Consider the following 12,387-nt stretch of genomic DNA (forward strand, 5'->3'; position numbering starts at 1 on the left):
ATGAAGACAATGCAGCACACATACAGTCCTCACTCTTCTCACAGTTGCAGCTGTCATATATACAATTCTAGAAAGTATGGAAAAGTTAGAGAAAACTTAAAAATGAACAATATATATTAAAAAGAAGGAATGTAATTTCACGGACTGCTTTGTAGACTTCAGGGCTGATTTCAGAGTGGCAGGCGGCAAACACTGATGAAGGATCAGACAGCAGGGAACACCAGTGCTGTGCATATTTCTCTGTTTTTTAATAAAAAAAAAAAAAAAAAATGATCAGATCTTGATGACATTCCAGAGTTACAAATGCAAAGTGTTGTGACAACAGTAAAGGTAAATTCATACCATTTTCAGTGCTAAGACTGCAAGGATTCTCAAAGGTTCTTTTCACATCAGGGCAACTTGCTCTTGTTTTCCAGGTGTTGGCAAAGTCCAAAGCTGTTCCTTCCCTGAGTCCACCAATGGTTGTAAAGTCATCCGCCTCAATGTTGTTGAAATTGCCACAAAGACCTGTGGATTGAGTTATTGACTAAATTAATCTAGGACATGAACTGAAGACATGAAGATAATCTCACAGAAGAAAATAAAGTACAAAATGCTGCTTTTGTCCAGAGTATTGCATGAGAGGGTTAAAGCTAAGAGGTCTGTAAAAAATAAATACCACATGTTTCTCCTTGGTACTCTGAACTGACTGTGATGTAAAAGTTGCATTAACGGTACAAGCTGGATCTCCAGGCGAAGCCCAATCAAATCGGCCTGAACGATAATGTAGAACGAGGAGGGCTTGAAAATGCTCACATCAGCTGAAAATCAAATAATAATACAAATTATTTACAAATATACAAGACTTCAAATAGTTCTTTAATCTATATAATCATAGTTAGTCCACATTTAACCACGTTTTTTTTCTCTGCATGATCAGTGTTTCAAAACAAATATTCAAAGCACCCACACCATTTGAAATTAGCGGGTCTGTTGATTTGCCTACCTGTAAAAAGTGGCAGCTGGGCAATTATTCTGTTGACCTCAACATTTCCACTGGAATCCACTTTAAGTACCTGTGTTCACAAATGGTTTCTGTTAAAAAAATGCTTAATATATGCAGATTTTATATAGTGACAGAAGAGTTCCCCACTTCCCCCCAATCCGTTTTAGCAGCCTACTTACATTAGTTCCATTTGACAATGCCAAGGTTATTGCCTTCAAACATGTTTCAGTTTCAGTCACACCACATTTCACCAGGTCTCCTTGAATTGTGAATTCTGTTCCTGTGCATTGCTTTTAAAAAGAAAGAAAATGGACTAGTTAATTCATATAACTTTTAATAAAAATGTATATAAAAAAATAACAACCATTTGAAATTACATTCACATAGAATTATCTTAAAATCATCCATAGAATTTTAAACATAGAGTTAATAATACAATCTGAATATTTGTTAAGGGTATTATAGGGTTTTGTTTGTGTGGGCACACATTTTGTTTATCCTTCATACAGCCATAATCTGGTTCACTATTTGGTGAGAACAAAAAACATATCCAATTCATTCATTTCTAAACACTGACATGCAAATGTAATCCCTGTTTCCAACACACATCAATTTGTACCATTTGGATCTTGTCAATCTTGCAATAGCCCCAATTATCCCTAATATCAGCCTCAGAACAGATTTTAATGGCTTTCTAAAAGCTGTTCAGTTATTAATCGCAAACTCAATTTTTATTACATTTTTATCTCAAATTTGATAAAAAATTAAAAAACTATCATCTGAACATATATTATCTAAAAAGTGTTTTATATCATGACAATGTTTAGCACATTGCTTAGAAATCAATTATTACTTTACTACTTTTAATTAGTACAGCAAACAGCACATACGTAATGTCTTGTAATATTGTTTTATAAAGGTAATTTCCTTCAAACACATACTTTGGATAGGATGTAAGTGCAGTCTCCATGAAAGGTGTAGGCTTTTCCATCATAAGTCGTAATATGGGATCCACCCTCTACTGAACATGCGCGTGGACAATCCTTTTCGTTACAGGTCCATTGTCCCCGTTCACAGGTACTAAATGGGAAATAACAATGTCACTGTAAAACATATACTTTTTAATCATGTTTTGATCCTGACCATAAGAGCAAAATGAGTGTGAATTTCAAACAACGGAGGCTTACCACTCTCTGCAGTTGCTTGTGTAATTCTCCCCAGAGGCAAATATTTTACCTCCAAGGATGCAGGAGCATTCACTGTGTGGAATACAGCCAGTCTTGTGTATATCATCGAAAATAGTGCCTTGGAGAGAGAGAATGAGGAAAGTGGGTTATGGCTCAGACAGTCATAGGGCTCATTTACATTGAGAAAGAATGGACACGTTCAGAACACCAGTAAAAAAATAGATTTAGAAGAACTTAGACTTTTCTAATCAAAAATATTGGATTAAAGACAAAAAGACATTAGATTAGGAAGGTATCAGTAAAAAGTGAAATTAATGTAGTCAGTTACTTTAGAAGATAGTAATTAATAAGGAAAACCATATTAAAAACACTATACCAGGAGGGCAGAAGCATCCATCAATGCAGTGGCGCTCACACACTTGTCCTCTTTCAGGGTTGGTACAGGTGTCAGCACAGGGGTTTCCACACTCTTGGTATACCATGTTTTCTGGGCACGGATGTGCTGCAATATATAAAAAGAAGGGGAAATATTATATACAAAACTACAAGAGTAGACTCTAGATCAGTGGCATAACTCACACAATGGTAAGACAAACTAACAAAGGCAAGACAATTAACAAAGGATTCAAAAAATTAGCCATGCAGGGCATGAACACGGCATACTTACGGCAAAAATATTCTGTTCTCCATTCTTCAGGCCTTCCACCTGCATGTACACACTGTCTAGAATATTCACCGATAGTTTTGCATAGGCAGAAGGATCCAGAGGTGCCATTGCAATGGCATAAGTCTTTCATGCAAACTTGGACAAATGAATCAATGGAAACCAGATTTCTGCAATCATTGAACACTGGACTGGAGAAGATATCACGACAAAACGTCTATGCAGAATGAGACAAAAAATAATCATCAACAAACGGGTACAATAATGATGAAACCACTAACAATAATACCCTGCTTGTGTTATAAATCCATTCAAAATCAAAAATTTATTGATTTACTAAAGACAAAGAATATCATCTTGCGTCTTTTTGTATTATTTTTATGTAAGTAAAAAAATGGTGGGTAAAGTGGGTGAAGCTTAGGACCAGAAGGACGCTGGACAAAAAGAGAGCATGAAACAACAACATTTTGGCCTTGAATAATGCCCTATCTGGACTGTAATAAGTGTGGGGGTCTCTACAGATAAAAGTAATTGCTAAATGACTACTTTTATGCATAATATGTAATAGATTTTTTTAACAACACTACTAAAATGTGTTAAACCTAAATTCACCCCAAGTTCCAATTTGGACTCCCAAAACTGGCATTTTAACTGATTTTTGTTTTTTTTTAGCCCAAAGTAGTATTATTACCACCTCAATTTTAAGGGAGACAAATTAAAAGTATAATGGAGTGTGGGCAATTTCGTTTCTTACCTCATCTCCACAGTTTTCATTAAGATATATTTTGTCTTCCTTGCAGACTTCTGTTGGACCATCCATCTTCCAGAGGTTCCCATAATCAGAAACAGACAGCGTAGTTCCTAAAACAAGAGATGCAAGGATTCTTTATTGTCTGTGGACAATCATGTAAAACATGCAAGAAAGTTATATTTCTCTATAGACAGCATTGTAAAAATAAATAAATTCATTAAATACCATCACTGATTAATTCATTATAAATCTGGATTCCATTGAAGTCACCACACAGTCCACATGTTTGGTTTTGGTATTTTTCATCTAACTTGACCTGAAAATAGATTAAAATATATAATACAGAATATAACACATGTATTAGTTCCCTCCTCCTGGTGGTTGATCAAAGTTCACCCAAAAAGGAAAAATCTGTCAACATTTATTCACCCTCAAGTTGTTCCAAACCTGAACATATTTTTTAATATGTTGATATTTTGATATTTTGTCGGTAACCAAACAGTTGATATGCCCCATTGACTTTTGTTTCCTCCATACTATAGAAGTCAACGGAGCCCATCAACTGTTTGGCCCATATTCTTCAAAATATTACCTTTATTTTAGAGTGTCATTATTACATACGTTACTTGTAGTTACTATAGTAATAACTATAAATTATGCATAATTACATGCAACTAACCCTAAACCAAACCCTAATATCAATCAGTACTTAAATGGATAATTACAGTGTAACAAAGACACCTTAAAATAAAGTGTAACTGATAGAAATGCTTACGGGTTTTGAAGCAACTTGAGGGTGAGTAAATGATGACAGAATTTTCATTTTGGGATGAACTATCCTTTTAATTAGTAAGAATTGGAGGCATTAGATATCCTTACCATGAAAGAATCATCTTCATTCCACATGGCTGCGAGCCCCAAAACAGCCTTGATTGCAATATAAGATGTCATCTTCTCGATAAAAACGTCAGAGTTGGTAAATGGAAGTGTCACTCTACAGATAAAGTGGTAACATTAGACACTGTATTTCTTTCCAACTCCCAAACCACCATCAACAAAGTGAAGATTGACAGCAATGTGAGATCAAGTCAAAAGTCAGTTTAAGTCATATTATATGACCTAAAAAAAACTAAAAACGTATTGGCCTAATCAGAATCACTTACATTTGCCCATTAACACTGAGAGAGCCTTTAGTAAGCTCTATAATTGTCCCCTGTAGTCTCATCGTGATTTTGCTGATTGTTGGTTCATTGTTCACCACCTGATGCCTCAACTGGATGTTAAAGTCTTCATAGCTGGTTGAACAGTGTGACGTAAAAATGTAGTTGCAGGAAGATGGAAGCTGGAAGTAGTCCCCATCGAAGGTCTTGAAATGGTAGTTTCCCCAAGCACTGCAAACCAGCTCATTGTGTTGTGAAGCCAGTCCTGTTAAAAAAAATCTTTTTAAGTTTCTTTTAAAGTTGATTATAATTTTTTTATTATTCAATTATTTAAATGATTTAGAGATTTTTACCTGAAACCAGTTGTATTGTAGCAGTTGGATACATGTTCATTGTTGGGAAAACCGCTGGAGGAGTTTGAGAAATATTCATACGTTAAAACATAAGAATCATTTGTTTGAATGCTTCATAAAATGCCCAAAGCTTACATTTTTCAGTTCTACTAAACAGAATATAATTGAAATAAATGGTCTTACTCATATCTCATAAATATTTGAAAGTTATCTTCCCTTTTTAATTATTGAAATTATTTCTGCCTGATTTCTGCCTTAAATCTGAATCTGAATTCTTTTAAAATTTTAGCATGATACAATACATATAGTTGTATGTAATTAAACAATAAATGTATTACTACAATTCTACTTACTGGTTTGTGTTTCTGCAAGTGTAATCGAAAGTGTCACCCATATCAGCGCCCCTATAGATATTCTTTTTAAAGTCCCCATGGTGTTGGTGGAGCGTCAAGCTCTCCACAAGATCAATGAGAAAGTCACAGTCCTATACTCAGAGTTTTATACTTGTCCCTAGAAGGGACGTAAGATTGAACTAAAGGTGGGGCCAAATGTTTATCTTCCATGACAGCATAACATTTAGCTGATAGATTTCCATACCTGATTTTAGAATGAGTGACTAAAAAAGGAAATTCAAAATCCATGTAAAAAAAATAATAAGAAGAAGAATGGTCAGCAGCAATTTGAAGCCACTTCAATAAATATTCAATCAAATATGTATATGTTGATTTTTGAAAATGGGACCATGCACCCATTTGCTTATGTCATTATGTGATATTTTGCTTGGTTCTAGGAAAGAATTGTAATGAAAGATGTATTATTATAATGCTTAGTCTTGTTTAGTAATTATATTTCAGCTATACCATATATAAAACATCTCCATGAAAGAACAATTTAGTTTGATCATTTTTGTTTAGTTATTGATATATGTTTCTAGGATTTTGCATTTTGAACTCCATCTGTATACCAAAAGGCTGAAAACATGCTATAATAAAATAATTGAAATATTTGAAATAGCTGGAAATGTAACTATGTAAATTTGTGTGGTTTTGGTGTGTCTTTTTTTTTTTTTCTTTTTTTGTAATGCAAGAATCTTTACAAGAGAAATTATATAACAATGCATGGGGTGGGGTACTTTTTTTGAACTAATGATGTATAAATATTGAGTCCTTAGTACGTTAATCCTTAAAAGTGACTCAACTTTGTGAACACTCCTTAACACAACTTTAGGCCCTGTACTTTTGTGTAGTGGAAGGAAATGTTTTTGCATAATAGCAATTTTTGCTTGTGAGTCATGAGATTTTTCCAGGATCTGCATCCTGATCAAAGGAAATGTAAATATAAACACCAAAATTTAAATAATCATATTGAAAATATTAATAATAATTAATAAATAATTGTCTCCCATTAAAAAAAATAAGACAATATGTCAAAAATAATTTAGGATTTACCAGTTGAATCCAAACCAGAAACATTTGACCTTTTTGTGTTGTTATTATTAATTTATTATTAATATTATTACTATTAATTTGAATTAAGACTGAGGCGAACCACTCTCCAAAACCTTCCCAAACACCCTGAACTCTAGTTTATGTCTCATTAGAGGTTGTGTGCGTAGCCACCAAGCCTATATGAAAACTGTTTGTTGAAACTGGGAGTTCTGGCATGTTTTCTCAGTCTTCGTCACTCCACTATATGCTGTATTATCCCTCAAGTACAAAGCAAACAGATGGAGCTTAATATGGTCTTTGGGGTAAACTGGATTCAGGATTCTGAAATTAGCTCAATGGCTCAACAACGTAATTCAAACACACATTGAGATGATTGATGTTTTTCTATGGCATGGTATATGCCACTGAAGATTAAACTGAGGTAAGTGAAAGCCTTTATGTAAAGGTCATTTTCGCAATACTTGAATAAATAAACTTGAGGCAGAGAACAAAAACAAAATCTATCTTAAATGAAAGCTATGATACATGCTTTCGTTTTTTTTTTTTTTTGATTTAGAAATGGTTGGCTAATCATTATTAAAAACAAATGATTGACATTATTTGTAGCAAAGTGGAGTGATTTATGTTACAAGGGCCATAAAACAGATATCTGAATATTGTTAGTTCTTGTGACAAATATGAAGTGAAGTGGCAGCAGTGGCTCAGTGGTTCATGTAGGTTGTCTATAAACTGGAAGTTCGATCCCCGGATCCACCTGACCAAGTGCCGAGGTGTCCATGAGCAAGACACCTAACCTCAGCTGCTCCCGACGAGCTGGATGGCGCCTTGCATGGCTGACACCGCCGTCGGTGTGTGAATGAGTGTATGAATGGGTGAATGTGAGGCAAATGTAAAGTGATTTAGATGGCCGTATAGGTCTGTTAAAAGAGCTCTATAAATGCAGTCCATTTACCATTTACAAATAGCTTGTGATGTTCAGTAAGTCATTTCAGATGATACTTTGTGATAAATGAATAAATATAAATGTTTCTCCTCGATCTGTCACTTAACGTCATCATATACGATGATGATTTATGTTAAATGAGAGCACACTAGATAAAGAAAAAAAGAAATGTTAATGTTGAAAGTGTATATTCCTTTATAAGTGTAAAAAATAAATAAATGACAATATATATATACACACACACACCGATCAGGCATAACATTATGTCAGTTGAAGTGAATAACACTGGTCATCTCTTTGTCACGGCACTTGTTAGTGGGTGGGATATATTAGGCAGCAAGTGAACATTTTGTCCTCAAAGTTGATGTGTTAGAATTTGATGTGGTAAGCGTAAGGATTTGAGCGAACTTGACAAGGGCCAAATTATGATGGCTTGACAAATGGATCAGAGCATCTCCAAAACCGCTCTTGTGGGGTGTAATGTTATGGGTGTGTCTGCAGTGGTCAGTATCTACACTGTCAAAAAAAAAAAGAGTACAAAATTTGACCTTTTAAGGTACAAGTGGCCGTCACTGGGTTGGTACACTTAAAGGGATAGTTCACCCAAAAATGAAAATTAGCCCATAATTTACTCACCGTCAAGTCATCCTAGGTGTATATGACATTCTTCTTTCAGACGAATAAAATCGTACATTACAAAAGTCCAGGCTAATCCAAGCATTAGAACTGGATTCATAGTTGCTCTGTTTTTGAAGTCCATAAAAAGTGCATCTGCCCATCAAATAACGTGCTCCACGCGGCTCCGGGGTGTTAATAAAGGCCTTCTGAAGCGAATCGATGCGTTTGTGTAAGAAAAATATCCATATTTAAAACTTTCCCTATGCCCGCTCCAAGTTTTTATTACACTTGCTTTCCAAACCAATGAAAAACCTGGTTTTCTTTTGAAAAAAAAGAATGCGCAAGCTCTTTGCCAGCATATGCTCACATAGCTGTCAGTTCACCATTGCGAAGTGGAAGATGACTGCAGAAACAGGTGAAGGGGCAGCTCTTGCTGCCAGCAATGATCCTGAGATTCCTGTCAGGGATCACCTATGGCCATATCTTAAGGTTATGTTCGAATTCACTGAAGTCAAGGGAGATTCTTATCGGCTGAAATTTCTTCTTTGCCTGCCACGGGTGAATGAAATGTCAGCATTTAAAACTTCACCCTCAAATCTGAGAAAACATATTGGGAGTTGACGTTAATGTTCTTACTATTGTTAGCCAAGTGAAACGTGCCTTAATGAAACGTTAGTCAAGTTAGCTAACGCATATTGATAGCTAACGGTGGCAGACTTGTGGTTGTGTGTGATTAAACCATAAGCTGGATGCAGGAGAGAATCAAGCTAGTAAGCAGGTTCTCCCTGCATGCTGTCGATCGTTCATGGATGATCCAGTCAGGGCTAGACCACACTAACGTTAGCTCAGGGTTTCCCAAACTTTTTTCTTTCGCGGCACACTATTGACTATGAAAACATCAGTAACACTTTACAATACGGGTGCACTAATATGCATTCATTCATGCCTAACTAATGCACAGATAATCATGAGTTAATGTATGACTCATGAAGAACTAAACCATTTATTAATGATTACTGCATCATCAACTAATGAACATTCTATAAGATTAATAGTTTAAGTAATTTATGAATTGCTATTGATTAAATTTGACATCATGTATTAACTCCCTAATAACATATTATATTAACAAATAATGTAAATTAATCTGTTAATTACCACAATGGGTCAAAGCGAAGCATTTCGACTTCCAGTTGTCTGCTTTAATTAATCATTAGATAACAATTTGCAAAGGTATCATTAAGTCATGACTTTACTTGTTGAGGCACATGACTATTAACTAATTGTTAAGTAATATGTCATTGTGGTTATGACTTTTGAATTAATTTTGAATTAGTTAATAGTATCTTGCACATCTTCTGTTTGATGCAGCTAATATTGCGGGACATTATGTCTATTGCAATTTCTACCCCTATACTGCATTAAGGTGCTTCGTTGTCTCTTATGATAGGAAATCTAACAAATTCTTAATTGCAGTCTCTAATCTTATCATTTGTTCAATTAAATAATTGCATATCACTCCCAAAACAATTGATCTGCTTAATAATTGATATTTACAGTTAGTTTGAATATTTACTTTTTACTTTCGGTACTTGAGTACGTTTTAAATCGGATACTTTTGTACTTTTAATCAAGTGATGTAATGAATGGATGACTTTCTACATTTACTGGAGTCATTTTTTATTTAGGTATATATACTTTTCCTCAAGTATAATTTTTGAGTACTTTTACCACCCCTGTTCGCAAGAGCACATGCAACCCTGTTTACAGAACACAATGATTATCAGAGGGTCACATGTTTGGGTCATATTTTACAAGAGGAAATGTTAATTTCCAAACAGCTTTAAAGGATTGTTTGCTGGAGCTGGGTTGTGCCTCTGTGTGTATTTGTGCTCATGTATGTATTTTACAGACACTATAATGAGTTCCCATGCATTTATGGTATACCAGTATGTGTGTTCCTCTATAATCGAGTGAAAAAGAAGTAGGAAAGTTAAGTAAGCACACTTTAAGAAGAGTACTTATTACAGAATTAATTAATACTTAAGTGAGAATCGAATGTAATGTTTTCGGACACTTAATTGAGTTATTGTATGTATTATAGTTTAAATTTATATTATATGCAATTAGCTGAACTCTAGAGTGCTTCATTGAGTAAAACTTAAGTACATATTTATATGTAATTTCATAATTACTTCTATTTGTCGTTGAAATATGGTTAAACTGCACTGTCGAATGTACTGACAATGAGAAAATAAAATATACAATTCACAGCAGTTCTGGAGAGAAATTAATAAGCTTGGACCGAAAAGGAAAAAGTCAATTCCACATGAGATTGTCATAGACACAGGGGAATCTATATTTACAACAGAGCAAGTGATAAGTAGATGGGAGACAGACTATAGTTACCTGTTTGCATGCAACAGCACCCATCAGTTTGATGATGAGTTCTTAGTAAATATTTTCAGATCTAAAAAGCAGTTTGAACATAAACGTCCATTTCTGCCCTTCATTAATGACATTTTAAATCGTGAGATTACTGTGGATGAGGTGCAGATTGTTATTGAAAAGACTAAACCATATAAAGCTGTTGGTGTGGATGAATTGTCTAATGAGGTCCTTAAATGTCCTAAGTTGTTAAAGATTTTGCATTGTTTATTTACATATTGTTTTCAAAGTGGTTTTATACCATCAGTATGGTATAAGTCTATTATCCAGCCTATCCCCAAGTCTTCTCAAGCTGACCCAAGATTCCCCTTGAATTACAGAGGCATCAGTTTGAAAAGTACAGTTTATAAAGTGTTCTCGGGCATCCTCAACAATCGGCTTTGTGAATTTCTAGAAATTAATAAAATCTTGGTGGATGAGCAGAATGGATTTTAGCATCGACCACATCTATGTTTTGTCCTCAGTGGTGAGAGCAAGATTGCAGGAAGATAAAAGTACTTTTGTTTGTTTTGTGGATTTTAAAAAAGCTTTTGATTGGATAAACAGAGACCTTTTGGAATATGAGTTAATTATGTGTGGCCTTGATGGTCGTTTTTATAAATCCATTAAAGCCCTACATGTACAAGGCCCCATTAGCCTGTGTACAGATGAATGAGCTAAGGACATGTTGGTTTCATACTCCATTTGGAGTGAAACAAGGAGACATTCTCTCACCAACTCTATTTGCAATCTATGTGAATGACTTAGCTCAAGAAATAAAGAGAGCTAATTTGGGTATAGACATTGATGATCTGAATTTCAGCATATTATTGTACGCTGATGACATTGTTTTGATTGCTGACGAGGAGGCAAAACTACAGAAGATGCTGGATATTATGTATAAATGGTGTAACAAATGGACACTTGCCATCAATGGTGATAAAACACAAATAGTTCACTTTAGAAAGCCTTTTGTACAACAGAGTGATTATGAATTCTATTTTGGACAAACACTACTGATGTATTCTGTAACTTATAAGTATCTCGGTTTTGTTTTTCATGAAAATATGAATTTTTCAGAAGGCAGACGAGTGTTATCAGAGTCTGCTGGGAGGGCACTTGGAGCTGTGGTTAATAAGATGAAGGTTTGCCCTGAGCTGAGCTTTGATACATTTACTAAACTGTATGATTCAATGGTTACATCTGTGTTGTTCTATGCTGCTGGAGTATGGGGCTTTGAAGATGCTCCAGAATGTAATATGGTTCAAAGTAGAGCTATGAGATATTTTCTTGAAGTACACGGGTTTACTGCTAGGGCGGCCATAGAGGGGGACATGGGCTGGGAGCCTTGTGTGGTCAAACAAAGAGCAGAAGTCCTTAGGCTATGGAACAACCTTGTGTGTTTACCATAGGAAAGACTCACACGAAAAGTGTTTAACTGGGATAGAGCTCACGAACATCCTTGTTCCAGGGAGGTCCTTGAGATCTTCTCAGTAGTAAATTTACAACAATTGTTTTTGAATAGTATACAGTGCAAGATCACCAACATCAGACAAACATTATTTGATACTTATAAAGAACAGTGGAAATTAGAGATCATACGGAAGCCTAAATTAAGAAGTTATGTACAGTTTTAAATCGGATACTTTTGTACTTTTACTCAAGTGATGTAATGAATGGAGGACTTTCTACATTTACTGGAGTCATTTTTTATTTAGGTATATATACTTTTCCTCGAGTATAATTTTTGAGTACTTTTACCACCCCTGTTCGCAAGAGCACATGCAACCCTGTTTACAGAACACAATGATTATCAGAGGGTCACATGTTTGGGTCATATGCATAGGCGTC

Source organism: Gobio gobio, assembly GCF_949357685.1.
Source record: "Gobio gobio genome assembly, chromosome: 2".
NCBI lineage: Eukaryota > Metazoa > Chordata > Actinopteri > Cypriniformes > Gobionidae > Gobio > Gobio gobio.